Below are 20392 nucleotides of genomic sequence, written 5' to 3'. Positions count from 1 at the left end.
AAATATTGTGTAAGGGAATATGAATATCCACCAGAGGAGTGAGTTAATTTGTTACGAGCCTTCAAATATTGTCTTAGTTGAAACGATCAATAAGTAAAATAGTTCTTTTTGTCACCTGTGGAATATTTCCTAGGGCAACTCTTGGAAGTATTAGAACAAATGTTAACAATTTAGTTTAAATTAAAATCGTGATATTATATCATCTAAATTTTATGTACTCAGCACCATAAGTTGAACAGTGTCCGTTAAACTCCAGCTTCTACAGGAGTCACGGGCATTAGCCCGTATGCGATTTGTTATCAAAATATTTTCCATGTGCAAATACATAAAAATAATTTTTGGATGCAATCGGCCTCTCACATTCTCTCCAGTGAAAGTCGTAAATTAGAATCTATGTTGATATGAATAGCGATCAAGATCGATCGAACCAGATCACTTGTCAGTAATTCTGGTTTAGAAGAGTACTTCATGAGTACGCGGACGATGACGTCAACGAGTAATAATCGAAGTCGATCACAACAAACAATTCACGCATAGAAGGAAAACATAAGAATTCCCGAGTGATAAGTCTTCCTGTAGAACGGATGTGATGCCGGGGTCAACATTTGACTATCAGCGGCGTAGACATAAGCGTCGGCGAGAGATCTCTAGCCATGCATGTTGTCGGTCTACCCTCAATACTTGGCTGAGACTATCTTCTAGTGAAGAATTAAATCTAGAGACGAGATGTGAGAGAGAACTGTAAGAGACGGACTTTTAGGATGTTGCCCTCAATACTTCGCTACCGCTATTTCTAGTAGAGAAGAAATTAAGGTCACTAATTAATTAAAGTTGGTGAAAACGTTGACGTAGAAAACTTTGAAGCCGACTTCTAAGCTGTCTGTCTGCCTTCAATTCAGGGTTTGACCCAAATTAGACAAGGTATTATAAAATTAGCTTAAGCATAGATAACAAACTGGAGTGGAGAACTACTTAGACCCTATCAAACCAATCCTAGAGTGTATGAGAAAAATAGTCTGCACCATAAAAAATATAATATAAATATATAAATAGACTGGCTCTATAGGAACTACGCAAAGTGGGTAGGGAATTTCAGCTGGAATTCTCTAAGAACTTCGTCCACTCTCAACATGGAATTAAAAAATGGTTACATATGATATGCAAGTATCCAAGTTTTCCATGAAATAGAGTATGTATAATACTCCAGTTCAAAGAAACGAACACTTCAGGCTATGTAAAGTACAGCTATAGCCAGAATTAGAATAAGCTAGGTAATTCCGGACACACAACCTGCAAAAAATATTCTTTTCGTTAATTATAAGACAAGAAAAAAGTTATTTACGCACATGAATCGCAGTCGTGCGAACGCATTTGTTCAAACACAAGCAGACTTCTCCGGCTAGAGCCCGCCAGCACGTACACGTCACAGCAACGTTCAGCCGCGCCAGCTCTCTCCCTCACACGCGGCTGGGGAAGCCCCTGCCGCTGCATCAGTCGTGACGCAAGAGCTACTAGCTATGGGCTAAGGTTACGCTGTGTGCATGTGTGGTGTGTGTAGGTTACGCTGTGTGCATGTGTGGTGTGTTGTGTAGGTCATCCCACAGTCCGTCACGCATACACGATCAACTTTTCCCACCCAAGTGACAAGTTTCACCTGTTTTCTTTCCTACGTTATCATTGAAGTGGTCAATATTTTTGCGATGAGATTCGTCTCGTGCTTTTATTACATGGGATTTTCTAGCTATCCTCACTGAAAATTGAAAGTATATTTGACTGAAAGCTGGCAATTCAGGATCCGGCTTTGAGTTCTGATAATATAAATATCTCAGCCTTACGAAAATTTTGCCGGATGTTGACTAGCGACCGCCATGTTTTGCGTACGGTAGTAAAGCAAAGCCATGTTTTGTGCACGGTAGTAAAGCAAGAGCTGTGCACGAGGGCTTTACCATAGTCAAAACAATGATATCAATAAGCAAAAACTCCTTCCCTAAAGTGTCGCCTGGTGTCAAAGTTCCAGTTTCCGGAGGGAGCAGCGTAAATGAAGCTCAGTATATTTTTTCCTCGCTCAGATATACGTCGCGTTCATTAGAGGCTGCGGCCCAGAATTTCCCAAGATTTTGCAACGCTCATGACACTGCTAGGAAAGAACGATGGAGAAATTAATCAACCCACTACCAGAGTTCAGAGGTCTAACTCCCTCTTAGAGATCACTTGAAAAATTTCAATGAATAACTCAAGCAGAATTTCCGATGAATGCAAGCCAAAATTTCCCATAGAGCGCAATCATTTCCTAGGGGTTGACGGTTCCAGAAGTGCCGTTGTCATGGGTCTGGAATGTCATTCAGAGCTTGCAATCAATTTTCCTGGACCTTGCAGTGAAGTTCAGAGAGAATTTCCCTTGCTCTTCGTGAAATGAGCTCGATTAGACTCAGAAAAATAACGAGACTATGGAAAACCCAGCTTCATAATTTTCTTGCATTTTCTGCTCACAGAACAAGACAAAACCAGGCGAAATAATCAAGACAGGAAATGTTACTAATTTCCGACGCAGATTCGCGAGGAACCGAAAAATCTTGTTTACTAGAACCTCATCGGGAGAGCTTCCTTCCGACACCGGGAGCTTTTCGACGAAACAAGTTTACAATTATCAGCGGTGAATTATCTGTTAATTCAAACATTGTAGCGCTAATGATCGGATTTAGTGGCGCACATTTAGTCGACCTCTACGACTGGATTGACTATAATGAAAATGAACGCGATAATTCATAATTGTTATTACCAGTAGAATTTCAGTAATATGTTTCTATGATATTGAAGATTCTAAGATTATTCTGCCGGAAGGAAAATTTTCATCCACCAAATTCACACATAACAGAGCAAAAAATATACTGACACTTGTCATGATATCAGTGACAGCTTAATGTAAGTCATGGCCTATATATCGACACAAGTCATAACATAAGTACTCCTAACTGAAGGAGTACTTATGTACTTCATTTTAAAATAATTAGAAAGGTCAAGGGAGTACTTCATTTTAAAATAATTATGAAGGTCAACCTTATCCTGGTCCTGGTATATATAATAACCATAAGTATGGATTAGACCAAGACTCATATCTAACCGCGAGATACCTGGAAATCTGTCGCAAACAAGTAGAAAAAACTTGCAGTAAATAAGCTTCCACAAGTTTGACGAACGGACACGGTCTCTAGTGACATTATTGTGGTCCGGGTTTTCCAGTCACCCAGGTCATGTCTGTGGAACTGGAGGGCTATTGTTGCGGTGCCGGATCAAGAGCATGCAGGATCATTGAGCCTGAATTGTATCAAATTAAATCATGACGTCATACACCACAGCAATCTAGGGTGAATCGAATCGAGCAATCGAATTACTACACCATTTTAATTCATTGAGAAATGAAATATTATGCGTCCTCAATACTCGGTATTCTCGACATTTTGATGGTAAACGATTCAAAATATGGAATGATCGCATTTATAAAGCGCACCACATCGACTTGATGCTGCTCAATTGTCCTCGTAATTTGTCCATCATTCATAAAGTCTCACGTAAGTATTGGTGCACCGAAATCACATGTCTACCAAGATAGCTCCAGACCATCTATACAGTATAAGTACAAAATACAGAGTCATTTGGAAACTTTCTTGTGTACCGATCGAGTACAAATTAAAACTAAAATCGTATTTTTAAAGAATTACCTAGGAAATTTTAATGTCAATATATAAAATACGCATATGATTTACCACAATAAAAATGCAAACATCAAACAGAGCTTTTCGAGACAACAATGAAAGATTTTCAGCCAAAAAATTACGTTAAAATAGCTCGCGGCAGCAACATGAATTAAGCTTAGATCGTAAAGCTCAATTATTTGAGTTTGAATGTGACACTGAACGAGAAGTCAAATTACAAAATGCGCTCACACCGCGGGCGTTGAAACATCTTCAGAGATGACGTCGTGCAACTGAAATGATACAAGAGTCGAGCGACCGCATCCGTGAGGGTACAATAATGCAACCTGGGGACAGACATTTGAACAAATCTGCTTTCGATAGTAACCCATCAGCTGGCGACCATGCAGGCGTAAAAGTTCTTCAGATGAAAATAAGATTATTCTTTTTGCTGCACCAAATGCCGACAAATTATTAGGTATAGAACGTAAACCGGCAGAATATTTTATTTAAATAACTTCATATACAATTGCCTAGACTCGTAACTTAGGCGATTCGGCCACTATCCATTAATGATGTCATTAATTTTATAAGTCGGTCCTCGCAAAATCGCTAGAAGACAAAATCGTGGGATGTTAAGTAAGATGCTCAGAACTCACGAGTGATTCCTTCGAACCATATTTGTTAAGTCACTTCCTCTTAACCGTGTAGGGTAAGGCACATCTTCCGCACCATATTTGGTAAGATGAAATGAAACGGAGGTTCACACCCATACTCGTGCGTCACATTTATAGGTATGTCTCATGTGCGGAGGTGGGTTTACGTTTTACGTTCCAGACGAATGATGCATCACCTTAGGGAAGTGGTCTTTCATTTCCCATGCAGTCAACATAACGGTAGGTGTGTTAGAAGCAAAATGCATGATGATTACATGTAATAATATAAATCTATAATAGTGTTTAGAGAAACCCCACGACAGAAACACAGACAAGTCTTAGAAAACTTAAAATTTAGCCCATCTTCTTACAATAATTTTCCTGAACAATTACAATAATGACTTTACCCTCATTTTCCTTTGGGGAAGAAAAAGACGAAAACTTTCAAAGTGGTTATATTCATAGTAGAATTCAGAATCAATTGACGAGGAATCAGAAGTGAACACATAATTTTAACTTAACGGTAATCAAACCTTAATTAGTAAGTCGTGGCCATTGAAACGGTTCTTGGTTTGCAACGAATACTTTTTAATGTTCACAAGTCGGCGTATTGCGCCACGTTTACGCACGGCGGACGCATCGCAGGATGACGACACGTACGCGCCACCTTACGCAACTCCAGCCAGGGTTGATGCCCGCCCAATAATCGTATGTATGGTCATACCCTAACATTTGCAAGGTATTTAATTGACATTCAATTATATTTTTTGAAACTTTTATATTCCACAATTAATGATACTATTTCATCAACCAATTGATTTTGATTTGAAACCGATGATTTCAGTTGAAAAAAAATTGAAATGTTTAGCAAATTTTAGCCGAGGCTATTTTGCTAAGAAATGATGTCTTTTATCTGACTTGAGCTTCACAACCTAGAGTTCCGGAATCGCAAATATCAGTTACGCTGCCGCGATAAATATCGCAATCATAATATCTACCATTTCATGCCTCGATATTATCGATTTATTACAATTCACTTTAAGTACACTTCTCCATATGCACGCCATAGATGATTGATTTATTGACCTATCTTTTGGTCGTAGACTGTAATAAATCACGCGTTCAGCTGGCACGCCCACAATTTGCAAGTACACATTGAAATCTGAAGAATGATAGTACTGTAAATGTACGAGACTGGAATAAGTAAAAAGTATGTGCGGTCTTTGCACGCAGCGTCGCTTAGTCATGACGAAAGGCGGCCTTGTGGCCAGGAATTTCCTCCGACGACGACGACCGTTGACCTCACATTGAGAGAAATTAGTGGGACTGTGCAAATAGTGATTCACATCTGGCCTTTGTTTGGGTCATCCTAGCATAGTTGAACTCTGCAAAAGAGCGCACCTGTGCTACGCGTATAAATTGTGTCACAATTTGGACAAAATGATCCATACATTTCACACAAACACATAATGAGTGCACAAACACCGTTCAGATCTGCGCGGTGTTCGGTCGAGAAGCAGCAGCGAATATTTAGGTCATGGTTTTATTGGACCACTTCTGCCATTAATACAATGGTCATGACAAATTTACTTAATCACAGACGCAAATTTTTTGTCTAATATAATATTAAAGGAATTGACGATATAAAAATTAATAAATTACTATGAAATGAAGAAGAAAATATTTCCGGTTGGTGCCGTCAGTGGTCCTCAATTATGAAATGTAAGTCAGGTCAAGGATGTCGCTGTGGGCTCTATTTCTTGAATAATATTTGGACCATTTCCTTCACTAATACCGGCCGGGGCCTCCCGCTGCGTGCTCTATATTTAAAATTCGCCCTGAAAATAAAAAGAGTTAACGATGTCACTCAATGTGATTAACGCTAAATCATACATCACACACGTAGATACTAATCAGTGTGATACAAATCTAGACATAACATTTCAACGTTACTTTTATGACGATAACACTTTACTAAAATATATTTTTCGAAACCAATACAAATAAGTACGTGAGTATGGGCTTCATGTAACAATGCAGCAGAATACAACTGCAGCGTCAACTGCAACATGTCAAAACTACGGGCGAACGCACAGCATCTGGAGAGACTGAGTAATATAATGATAATGATTGTGTAATATAATGATAATGATTGAGTTATATAATGATGATGATTGAGTAATATAATTATAAGCAATCAAGTGAGTTCGGAAGGAAATAGCCGCGCTACGCAAGAATGACTTGCAGGCACTTGAAGTTGTGGCGCCAAAGCGACATGCCAGACGCAGCGTTGGCCGGTGCTGCTGGTCTGAAGGAATCTCATGCAACAGGCTGACGCTGAGAGAAATCAGTGGAGCATTGTCCTAATAGCCATGCACTTTTGGACATGTGTGGGTTATCCTGAGCCTGTTTGTCTCGGTAAGAAGGCGTATCAGTGTCGCGTACATGGCGTGTGTCACTATATTTAAATGCATAGATTGGCACTATTAAGCATGGTCATTCTAGAATAATTTTCACATTCTTTAACGGAATATTAAAACAATGAAATTGTTTACCATGTCAGTACTATGTATAAAATTATTACTTTATCTGACTTTTTTACGAATAATTCTCCGTGTCCAGTCACGAAAGATTATTAGTGACGAGCGATCGATGATAGGAAAGTGAATAAGAATTGAGTGTGCGACAACAACATGGAAAGTCGACGTTGTCATCATACATTCTGATTTAAAGCCATGGTTGATGGTAATCTTAACTGAAGTAGCATATAATAATGGCCCAATCCTGAAATTTTTATTTAAATTAATTAAGAGCTGTAATTCTATTGAAGACTTAAGTTATGACACGGACACAATGTTATATTCAGCTTGTATTTCCCAATAAGTTTTGATGCATGAAATAAAAAAAAACAGGTAGGTGATGAGTCGAGATAACAAGATAGGGCAAAGAAAGTGCATGCCTTCAGATAACGAGTGATCAAATTCTTTTTCAATTGCGAAATAAAATGAAGTAATTCAATCGGCTGGTAATTCATTACTAATTTATAATAATAAATATATTAATGTACTGAGGGACGTGAAAAAGTGAGGATGCTTTTATACGTAAAATAAAATGTTTGGCGTATTTTCAGAGAAAATATTAAGCAATTTATGATACAAGTATTGAGCGAGTTGCATCGTGAACGTGTTAAGAGGTTAACTTATAATTTTATCAGGAAAGTGAGATCAGGTCATACTGATAACCTTATAACCACACTCACAGCGCAGCGAGATGACTTGCATATCCTAGACTCAAACAGGCGCCAAATGTTATCTTACATGGCGTCACTTAATAAGATCATTAAGACGGCCCTGAACTTGCATTAATTACAACAAAACTAAATCATATTTATAGTTTGGAAACATGTTATTTACTGCTCAAACATTCACTACTTATAACTTAAGCATCTCCAAAATATTTTTAAAATATATTGAATAAAATTTTAAGTAACACATCAAGCCGTCCATAGTTAAGTGGGAGCTAAGTAGTAGTAGTAGTATGATGGTTTGCTAGCGCTTCAGCTATCAAGCTATTTCGCACCGGAGGTCAAAATGTAACATCGTCAGCGAGGTGGAAGGTCTCAATTATTCAATATCTCAAATTAATCATCACCCACAAGGGGCGGAAGGTCTCAATTGCTAAGAAGAGCAATGAAACTTGATAATTAAAGCGAATATAAATCACTCTGTTTTTAATGTTTTTATTAGCATCATCTCAAGCCATTACGTTGAAATCTCATAATTCCTAGATTAGCAGTGCAACTCTGAAGCAGAAGTAAAATCACAGCCTGTCACGGAGGCCAGAATCATACGAATCCTTTATAATTAGAGCAAAATTTATTCTTACTTAATTTTGCCGTTAATTTTCCCACATACTTGATGTTCGCCGAATTCATCTACAGAAACGAGTTTATCTAAACTTAAAATTACTAACGTAGATCGGCACAATATTGATGCATATCAGAAAGCCTCAAGCAACTATGCTTGTATATCGACAAATGACTCGCATGGGAGCTAAATTGAAAATAAATAATATGCGTTTAAAAATTACTTTTTAAAGACATCACTACTAAAGAGGCCAGTGTCTCCGATGTTCTACATGTACAAATAATTTCTCATTTTATTTCTAAAAATTAAAAAAATTTATAAAAGATTATAGGTATATATTTTACAATTTTTAAAATTATTTATTCTTTCAAAAGATTCAAGATCAGTAAAGATCAGCACAAGATAGATTCTCCGACTCTACGTAAGTGTGCAAAATTTCAGATCGATTGGACAGGTAGAAGTGTGTTAAATATCGATAATAATATTTGTAGCATATATATATAACAAACAAGAAATGAAGTTAAGAGAATTGTTGTAATAGGACCAGCGGACAGAAGGATGATTCTCCACCTTATGAAGGATAGCAAATTTTTTGTTATGAGGCACTGGCAACAAATAACGAAATGTTTTATTTAAAGTCAGAAAACATACTTTGCCTACTATAGCACCCAATAGCAGCAACGTCGTACCGAAGAGTGCCGTTAAGTATGGAGAACGAAAATACGAAAGCGTGTCATGTCTTATAACCCATGCAGCACCATTGATTTACAAGCGGTCTTACCGTGTACTGTTTTCAGAGAATTGCACTTGCGAAGGATGATTTAGCACGATACAGCTATGGTAAAATGACGTCACGAAATGACTCACGTTTTTATTACGGTCAATAGAAAAAAAACGAGGGTGAACCTGGCGGGGGGTCGTGAGTGTTAGGGGGGTAGTGAGTGTTAGGGGGGTCGTGAGTGTTGACAGAACCGCAGCGGAAAACCCGGACAAGAACGAATTCCCACGAGCGAGCGGCGTCCGCGTTATAGGGCTCATGCAGTCAGGCCATACGAGAGGCACACGCGTGAGGCAGAGGCCATACAAGCGGCACACACGTGAGGCAGAGGCCATACACGCAGTACACTTTGAAGGCATAAATTATTCAAACATACTCGTGGTGCTGGCAGGGCCGGGCTGAGGTGTTCGCTGCAAAAGAAGCTGCCACCAGGGAGAATTGAACTCCCGACCCCTGGTTTACAAGACCAGTGCTCTAACCACTGAGCTATGGAGGCGATGAGCCTACCATTGTCCTCATGCCACATGAATGAAAATATAAATTTTGGTAGCGTTTAAAATCGACTGTATGAGCCGTGGTTCTGAGCTTACAGAATTAAGACTGTAAGTAGACCATAAATAGTACTGAGAATTCTCATACGGTTGATAAATTCCTTTGATCAGCTGATTAAAAATTCGTATTTTCGGACGATATAGACATTAAACATGCCATGAAAATAACCTGCGTCCAGCTGTTCAGCAGGAACAACATATGCTAAAACAAAAGTGATGCGGCAGCAAAGCATAACTGAACGACGAGATAAAAATAGGCACTAATGCCATAGAACTTTTAGCGTACACTTTGAGGGGTGCAGTTAGTAATTAGATGCTAGCAGCACCTGATACAAACACTCATAAAAAAACACCAGGAACATAATATGTGAGCAGGCGCATGCGCATGAGTCATGCGCATGTCCGGTATGAGTAGCGGGGAACCGCGAAGGAGAGATCTTCGCGGCTGACCTTCTTCAGGACGAAGTTACTGCGCGAAAAAAATTAGACCGATTCCGTACGTAATGGTATGGCGTAAGTAGAAATAATTTGCAACATGTGACGTCTAGATGAGGAAAATGAAGCAAAATTGCGAGCTGTTGGAGAAATACGAAAATTTGAAAAACCAAATCGCGAAATCACACGAGAATTTAGTCGGCAAACGGAAATTTAGTCAAAGTTTCAAAATAAATTATAACTGAATTGACAGTTCAAATTTTTACGCGATGAACTGAAAGTGAGAATTAATTAAAGGAGACAGACGTATAGGGAGGCGAAGTGATATATGAAAATACAGCTACAATGACTGTAAGTATAAAATAACTTAAATAAGATAACCTTTGCAATGAGCATTGACCAGAGCGTCCAGACATTGCAATAAGAAACAAATGTATACAAAACATAACGCGTGCGTGGGAATAGCAGTGACATAATTGGAATTAAAAGTGACATAACTGGAATTAAAATGGACATAACTGGAATTAAAATGGAACCTGCATGCTATAAAGTGGCGCCAAGTGATCGCAAGCGGACCCAGGATACAGTTATCAACTAAAGCGGTCGAAACAACAATGAAGATCAATGCAGCTCCAATGAATGAACTTATCAATGAAGCAGTTATGATGAATTTGGTTCAGGTGCAATTACAGAATACACGTCATCCGGATGCTGAAGGGTCGTGTACATGCATCTAATTAAGTGTGCCGCGTGCACATCAATAAATTTGTTGACGTACGTACAGCCGAACACCGATCAAGTCCCTGTATGGAATTAAAAATTTACGTCACAAATGCAGCTTTCATATTTGAAAGAGGCTAGTGGGTATAATGATGTAGGAAGAGCTATTGTTTTATGATTCACACATTCTCACCAGCAGCCAGGTTCACACTGAAACATGTAGCACGTGTACTCAGAGAAATTAATGGGTCTTTGTCCAAATAGCGTTGTACTTTTTGCGACTGCGAGGGTCGTCCTGACTTTCAGTGCGATGGGTAGAAAAAATGTCATTATTGGACAGAATGATCAATTAATTTTTCTGTGTGGGGTGTGAGAATAATGGGTCAATGCATACGATATACAAGTAGCTAATAGTGTGGGTATTATTTAAAAAATATTTTGTCGAATCATTGATGAGTCGTCGTAACGAAAAACAATCTATCTACGAGACCATGAATATTATCTCAATTCTTAATGTTCCACTATCAAATGTCGTGTCAAGCCCTCCATACTCCTCCTCGAATATACCAAGCCACAACAATCGTTCTGACAGCCGGAAGAAATGCACGCCACACTATCTTCAGGATACGTTATCTTAAATTCCTAACAAGCTTTTCCGGCACTTCGGTATGCTAGTCGGTGAGTATAAAAATGAGCGACATGTATCACCACAACTCGACAGCAACAAGCATCAGATTACACAAATGCTGGAGACGGTGAGGTCATCGTGACGTCATCATTTACTACTGCATGACACAACTGCACTTTATGAATGGACTTGGCGAGGGTGCCATGATAGTAAGATTACACAACTGTATTTATGAATGGGAGAACTCGGCGAGTGTAAAGCACGCAATGCTGTTACACCACGCATTTCATGAGTATAGCTTGGGGTGTGTTCTAACTATTATGGTTAAGATGATACGCAAGTAGAAAGGCTGAGATGGTTTTAGTATGTATAGACTGGAACCGTAAATGTTTTTTGTAAATGGGGATAATCTGAGAAATGCATTTTATACAAGCACGATGTCACAAAAGCAGTTTTTGTATGGGATGAAACGCTGTATAACATAATAATGATACAGAAAATACAGGACGATTCAAGAATAAACGATAATTTAACGTACAGCAAACCATCGCTATTGTGCGCGGCGGTTAAGAGTTGCGGTGCGGATCATTTCCAACGCGGATGTTTGCAAGGAAGAATTTCATGCCGGTCACAGGAATGTAACGAAAGATAAACTCGATGTTAAAACGTTCCACGAGGAAATATCCGGCTGCTGCTAACTGCCCGCTCGTAGTCTGGTTACAAGCCGCATGTGTGCGGTCAACAATTACAGAATAGCAGGATCCGGGATGAGTAAATGAGCAGAATGAAAAATATTATGAACATAGCAACGTGTAAAAGGGCCAATGACCATTGACATCGAACAGTGACAGCTGCCTCTGACGGCCAAAAAAAAACTTTCTTCCGCGATACAGGAGTGTGAAGCGTTCCAATCTTAATTTTGTTTATCAAAGCTTATAATCTTTAACACGGAGTCAGCTGACTAGTCTGCTTACCTATAGACCATAAGAAATTATACGAGGTCATTCACAACTTAGGTTTCGCATTTACAAGGTCATTCACGACTTGGGTTTCGCAATAACGAGATCATTCACGACTGAACTGAAGAAATTATTCAACAAAGTCACCTACGCAGGTGATCCCATCGCTATCGTTAAATCGAAACTCAAACGACCACAAATGTATAGCAGTTGTAAACTCTTAAGGGTCGCAACTACAATCAAGTTAAGAGGATCCACGGTACAGTATAAATCAATGATTTACACAAAACATAAACGCTAATAGTAGGTGGCTTTTAATGAGCATTTTCCATGTGAAAGAAAAACTTTCTATCGCTTTCATCGTCAAATTTTTCACTAGGCAGCGCCTCGTTTTGTATCACATGTTATTGAGGATCTTTATAGTGAATGTTTTCACTGTACACTGCGTTCGAAATAATTTTCCTGCTGGGGCGCTTTATGCCACAGCACGATTTGTGAAGAATTTCGTCATGCTAAAGGATTGAGCGGCGGATTGAATTCAGCTATATTTATTAAAAATTGCATTTATGTATTTGAACACGAATAATTTCGGTCGGTAGCAACAAAAATGCATTTTTATTCCTAATTTCAATAAAAATGAACGCAAATAATAAAATAATAAATAAAATAGCAATAAAACTGCTAAGCGCTATTTGTTGTTGATGCATAGCGATGCACGACGTAATCCTGTAACGACCGTCATTGTATGCCAGGACACGTAACCGGAACTCTGAGTCATTCATTACAATTACTGCATGTGTAGTACACAATACACAGGCTGCTGTACAGCACATGCAGCTGTGTACTACACAACACATAGGCTGCTGTATAGCACATGCAGCTGTGTGGTGCACAACACACAGGCTGCTGTATAGCACATGCAGCTGTGTGGTGCATAACACACAGGCTGCTGTATAGCACATGCAGCTGTGTGCACACGCTGTATAAGTGAGCAATGTGATGCACAACACCCAGGGTAATGAACGAACGATAGAATTTTATCAAAAACTTTCTAAATGCGCCTAACAAATGCTTTGGAATAAACATTTGTAATTGTAAAATTCAAGATGCTTAGTGAACGTACGGTCTGAATATGAGTCAGGATACCTGGCCTGATTATTTACTTCCTTACCAGTGTTCTTAACTTAATAGTGCCTTCAGGGGAGCATGGTAATATTTGCTCGTTTAATTGATGAAAAATGTTAAGTCATAAACATTATTGAATTTAACATAATATTTTCAATCGATTTATAAGAGCACAAGAGACAGTGGCGGTCCGCATCTAACGGTAGTTCCGAGCAGTTTTCTTCAGGAAAAAAATGCTCGCCCCCGGGTGGGCTCGAACCACCAACCTTTCGGTTAACAGCCGAACGCGCTAACCAATTGCGCCACGGAGGCGATGCACGTAGTCAGGAACTGGCATGTTGACAATGATACCATCGTGAGGGCTGTCGTACGAATATCATTACAATAATGAGAGTAAAGGTAATGTTGGTTATAACATTGCAAAAGCAAAATCATGATTAATACGGTGATCGTAGTCAGCATGTCAAGATATTATTTTAGAAATTACAACTAAACTAATTTATTCAAACCAATTTTTTATGTTTAATTAGTTTGATGGTTACCCTAGCTTTCACGTTTCTCATGACCATAGCATGAAGAGCGTCTAGCGCAAGTTTCTCTTCAAATGGTTTTAGAACTATGGAAATACTGCTCAGGTTCGTAAAATATTAAGCACAAGGAGCAATAACGCAAAAAAGCTGGTGTTTGTTTATTATCAAAGTTCTGTACGAATCCTGTCAATTGATTCGTGAGGTGCATAAAAAATATAACTCAGTACTCACTGCAGTGAGTGACAGAGAGCGCATTTTCTCGTAACGTGAAGTCACGGACAGACGGACAAACAGACAGACGGACATGACGAGCACAATAGCGCATTTTTTTCATAAATGAGAAAATGCGAGGTATAAATAAATACATGAGAATTCATAAATGAGAATTCACCAGGTATATATAACAATCGAAGAAGTAAATATTTTATAAATAGCTCTACCATTAAGTTCATTTACAAAATGTTATTCTTTCTTGCTCTACTTTAAAAATGAAAATGAGTATCAATTCTTGTATCGTTGATTTCAGTAGGAAAACATGTTCTCTTAATTAACACCGTTATACCATAGAAGAAAAAGAAATTTTCAATGTGCCTCCAGACAGGCAGCACAGCAGATGTTTTCAGTTGAAGGAAACGCGTGGCGGCGAAACCCCTAAAGTCCTAAACGCTGGAGTCCATGTGACCTAACCTGAGATTGCCTTGCAAGATTTTACCGCAATGTGAGATTTATTACCTAATTCCTACGATTAAAATTATCGGCTATAAAAAAATTCAGTACAAAATTGACTAGGAATATTTCCGCTATTGAATGTAATACAATCGCTCTGCAGCGAAGAATGTTGCAGTAAACGAATGTAGAAATTTTAAAAATGTAGTTTCAGACTAAATAGTGCGTTAAAGTTCAATGGGGCATTTGTAAGTTCGATGGGTTATTTTTCGAATAATCAAATTAGGCTGGCAAGCAATAGTTAGGAAACCTTTTACGCGTTCGAGCAATCACTTTATTGATGTACAGTGGCCACGTACCACCAAATAATAACTACGTTGTAATCCAGTAGCATATATAGTGTCATTTGTATAACACGGAATATTAGTGGACATGTCTTGTATTAGTTACATTTTATGTGATGTGCAAGCAATTACCGGTTCGAATTTGACGATAAAACGTCGAAAATGTGGTAACGGCAAAATAATTACTAGATCACGTTGTGCTCAGCCGTGAACACTATTGTAGAGAAATAAACAACTGAGTAAACATTGTTCCTGATACCGAAAGTTTTCGTGTAACACTATAGGGTTACACGTTGCACCGGTTGGGAACCACTGATGTGCCGGTTAAACGTAGAATTTCGAAAAAAACGTCATTTAATATAAAAATAAATAATTCAACTGTCGACAAATTTTGACGTAAATATGAAAATTATTTCGATGCATTTTTACGAATTGCTGGTATTTTTCGGGTGTGAAATAACAAGGAGCAGTAAAAAGCATTATTGTTATACTGAAATCCGCACCCCTGAAAAAAGATTCGTCATAGCGGAACAGCGTCATTCGTCATCGGAAGATGACGACGTAAGAAGAAGCGGGACTTTCCCTCTATCGTTACACTCTCTGCAATCCGCGTGTACACGTCATTTTCTACCTTTTTTCCCCCACTCTTTCGACGACGACAAGAGGCAAATGTTCTATACTCCTGTAGACTTAGCCAGTGCTGGAAGGACCTAAGGCTATCGTTATGCACACACCAAACACTCGCAGGGGAATTCATGCTCAGCTGTTCTAAATTTGGAGACACGTCCGTATTCCGTCAGAAGTCCATTCCAGCCGACACTTCCAAAGCGACTCACTAATTACCGATTAAATAAAATGAGAACTCAGTGAAAATGAGAAATCTCACCTGCTTTCACCGACAAAACTTATTCGTTGGTAATAAAGGAAACAACGCAACATCCCAATTTAGGCAAGCATGAGGAGGAAGAAGACAAGAGTAAAGTGCACAATACGACAAGTGCCACCATATACAAGTTCGTGGTTCCAGTTGGTGTTTGTTCGCTCTTGCGTTAGTTGGTTCGTCTGCAGACGAACAACGTATATAAATGGAGCCTCACGTCACGCACGCTACGAAGAACCGTGATATTTTCAACGCGTTTTCCAGAAAGGGACTTCCAGAAGCAAGACAACAGCTAGATAGCTCACTCACTAGAGCCTATTGCATCACTTACACAGATTATAGTTATACTTGTGCAGGTCAATCATACACACCCTCAATACTTTTTACGATAACATATAAAAACAAATCAAATCATCAGTACCATTGCGGTACGTTGCAGACTACTGTAAAAAACTTATAATTCGACGCATCAGTTAACCAGTACAATTTTGTTGCTACAAAACACAAAGAAATTAAATATTAATTCAAATATTACCCTCACTTCTCCGTTCGATTAGTTTAGCTTGTAACAAAAACTTCACCAAAAAGTAAAATAGCTAATACTAGTTGCTTCCAGTATAATGGTGCAACATGAAGCGTGTCGTAAAACTACTACTGTACGGAGCACAGAAAATGTACGGAGCACAGAAAATGTACAGGGCACAGAAAATGTACGGAGCACTGAAAATGTAATGCATTTCGTTACACATGCTCAATGTTCATGACCGGTAGGCGGTAAGTCGTCTCAAAACTGAGAGAAAACCACTCCGGAGCAAACTGGATTATTTATAGGTTCAATTGCTCTTAGGTCAGAATTATTGCCACGAACAATATCGATGTTTTCAGCACTTACGTACAATGTTCATGTGCACAAAAGTCAGAGCAAGTTTATCAAACATACAGATAGTTTAATTCTACGAACAATTAGCAGTATTGTTCATGCGATCTACGCAAGAATTTTCAACAAACTGTGCCAATATTTAAATACGTATACAATTACACAGTAATTTGTATGAGTAGTATAATTTCCATTAGAATATTACCAAGTACCGTATTGAGGATAATGTCAACAGATTACAGCCTCGTAAATGAACACTGAACACAATACATAACCTCTATTCAGTTGCATTGTAACAATGTAATTAATGCACTAACAAACACAATCCAACATTGATTTCCAGCCAATTAATAACTATCAAGAGGCAAGTCAGAAGAAAATGTAACGGTGAACAGCTGCACTGCATAATCGGCATGAAGGATGCATTGGTAAACTAATTCACTGGAAGGAGCAGGCGTGCACCGAAAACAATTCCTTGACTTCTTCTCATGAGCCATCAAGATGACGCCTTAGCTTCCCAGGATTTCTTGAAAACTACCGACACGATTGCAACATAGTTAAGGAAAATACTAGTAACGCATTGGGGGATTCTAACGAACTGATCTGCATGGAAATGCCAGGTCAAACGTAGTCCTCTCAAGTCCTAACTACAACAATCATAGTCTAAGCTTCAACCAATTTAATTGATCACAGAAATTTCTATATTTTGTGGCTCTTTATAAACCTCGTTTATATAAAAGCTTATTAACATTAATATTAATTTGGTAATGAAAATCAATAGTCAATCTTGAAAAGTTTAACCTTACTTACCTTAGCAATGATGCCGGAATAAACAGCTATTTAAAACTCGAAGGTCAATCAGTTAGGTACGCACGCTGCATTGCGGGTGGCGCCTGAATTTTTGATACGCGACCGTTAGCGACACACCGTACCCTTGGCAGCAGAGCGTGAAATCCGTCTAATTTCAGAGCAATCTCGTTTATAGGATTATGCATATTACGTCAATTGTCAACTGCTATGTGCCGCCAGTTATAGCGAGTCCATGTTGAAGTAAACGTCGTCGAAATAGAAATGAGAAGGCTATATTTTTGAACGTCAGTCAGAAAAAAAAAACAAGATAAATAGCAGGTTACGACTACGAACTACTGCCAAAATCTAAAAACTTAACATGGAAATGTTACGGATTTTGCAGCGCGCAATATCATTTGTTGAAGTATGTAATTCATTTAGACACTATTGACTGAGTGAAGTCAGTGAACAAACAAAACACGAACATCTCAAGGTCCTTGGGCGACCTATAGGTAGCAGGTTATGTTTAGCATTCGAAAGGGTGTAACTCACTCACTTACCTCAAACCAAGACTTTTCGTTAAAGATGAGCAGGATAAAAGATGCAAAAGACTTTCTTGCGCACTGGATATGACTATTCACAATATTCGTAGATATTTGAGTACAATAATAGTATAGTACGAACGATAAGGTACGTGCAACACGTTCTCAGCAATAGACTCTGACGGTCTAAGTTGCGGAATACCAGGAACTGTAGGCGGGACCGGAGCAATGGCAACTTAACTTTCTATTTCAAAATGAACTCAAATTCCCCCCATATACAAAATATTTCTTCAGCTACTTTAGCAAACAATAATTTAGAGTTGATTATTTATAAGTTGTGTAGGTTATATTGTTCTAAATTTTGGTTATAACTTTTGACAGATATTATTCTGGTGGTGTTTGGCACGTATGGCGTTTGGCTCTAGTTGCAAGTGGTCACGGAACAAGAAGCGTGTTGCGGCCTCGTTAAGTCACGTTATTGCAATAACTCGGATGTTTCTTAGCACAATTGGAATCGGAAAGACTGCCTCTGTGCAACTCATCTGGCGAAATTTAAAGCTTGAGATACATCAAGAAAAAATAAACTTGGCAGAATTAATGCATCCCGATTTCTTCTGCCCGTAAAGGACTTGAGTGAAGAGGAGACTCTCGCGGTCGTTATCCAAGTTGGTATCCGAATCGTAGGCCGTCCGTCGGCGTCCGGAGCACTGCAATTTGCTGCTAATATTTGCTGTGCGCTGGTTACTGTAAAGCGAATGAAATTCTGTTTGCATAAAATTAAACCTATGAATAAATTTCATTTCTAGACATTTCTCTTCTTGAACGATTTGTCTTTAGAAGAGACCCAGTACCAATTAACTAATTTATACAAATTTTAATAGTTATTTTCGTGCTAAAGGAGTTGAAAGTACATGATTGTGACGCGATTTTCAAATTTTGTGATCGACGACATCAACAATTACCTTAGCATTTGTTTATAGGCTAAAATATTCCACTTTAAGGGACAGAGAATTAGAGAAGAGTTGAAGCTATTAAATTACTGCGTGATGTGAGCAGTAGCTGCGGCGTGCATTGATTGCGACATATGGGGCAGCTATATAGGATGAGTCTCGATGTGAGGAAGAACCTGCGATGATTCACTGCATAGACCTAACCTATTGGATCCTCATGTAACACTAATGCACTACCATGATGATGTTCACATGATGTTCACTGTTATGTTAAAAGGTGTAATTGGATCCGATGATTCTCACAGTTTTACTGGATTATTCTGCTGTGAGTTTAACATCCTCCCACGCACCTACTATAAATATAATGCTTCTGCATACCCTATAATGCTTCTGCATACCATTCCTTACTATAGCATAAGCATCCTACTACATGGTGTGACAGAGTCCCAATTAATTAATCACAACATTCGCAGATTTATGCAATACATCGTAACAGACACACAAGATCAAAGTAAATAGTGTGATATGTGGTGAACTATGTGGTGAACTTGTTAATGTTGAACGGTTTTTATGCGATATGTTGAAACCGATAAAAGTAACCATTAACCAAGTTATTATCGATCGATGAAGGTTCAAGTTCAAGTCCGATATATACAAATAGTGAAATAGATATGGCGAGCTTTCAAATAATCCTTTTTTGAATGAACGAATCATATGTTGAAAATTTTTAGAAAACAAACTGAAATTTACATGGTTCTGCACTGCGTAGGATCGTTTCAACAAGTTTCTCATACATTCAATAATTGCTCAAACTTCTAATATATTGATATTAAATAAGAAATATATTGTAAGCTCACGAAAGTTCAAGATCACGCACCCGTCAAGTAAGAATGTTCATAACCTGCTACTCGACATTACCCTTAATATCTCACATTAACAACCTGGCTGGGTGCTGATGCGCCAGCCAAGTCACCTTGGCACTACTCAATCATACAATCTTCTTGCTACCAAAGTAACAGTGCCACTGTTCTTACGTTCCCCACAGTAGGAACGTAGAAACGTAGGAACGTAAGAACAGTGCCACTGTTCTTACGTTCCTACGTTTCTCCCACGCCCACTACCTACTCCTCTTAATACTAAACATAATCCAGAAAACAAGCCCGTTAAATGCTGCAGGTCTTTGTGACAGCAGGCAAGATACCATCACGAAGTTATCCCAGTAGCTCGGCCGCGTCATCGACCTCGCCGCATCGACCAAGACTTCTTTCCATGACTGAGGTCGCCAGTGGGCCAGTCTGCTGTGTTCGCTTACGCATGACTTTGGCCCACTGCCAAACCCGGTAGGCTTAGGCCTCCGCCTTCAGAATTGAATTGTAAATACAAGAGTAGTTAAGGAATTAGCGA

The 20392-nt window shown here is 38.8% G+C and overlaps 2 non-coding genes across 2 annotated transcripts; both read right to left on the bottom strand.

The window, feature by feature from the left end:
• Positions 1 to 9415: 9415 nt before the first annotated feature.
• Positions 9416 to 9488, bottom strand: Trnat-ugu. The gene has a single exon. It is a non-coding gene; the product is annotated as a tRNA-Thr (tRNA).
• A 4160-nt stretch (positions 9489 to 13648) lies between these two features.
• Trnan-guu lies at positions 13649 to 13722 on the bottom strand. Its single transcript has one exon. It is a non-coding gene; the product is annotated as a tRNA-Asn (tRNA).
• Between the last annotated feature and the right edge of the window lie 6670 nt (positions 13723 to 20392).

The sequence above is a fragment of the Hyalella azteca genome, unplaced genomic scaffold (assembly GCF_000764305.2).
Source record: "Hyalella azteca isolate HAZT.00-mixed unplaced genomic scaffold, Hazt_2.0.2 contig9798, whole genome shotgun sequence".
Classification (NCBI taxonomy): domain Eukaryota; kingdom Metazoa; phylum Arthropoda; class Malacostraca; order Amphipoda; family Hyalellidae; genus Hyalella; species Hyalella azteca.
The sequence above is the reverse complement of the archived record's forward strand: the minus strand, read 5'-3'. Positions and strand labels throughout refer to the sequence as shown.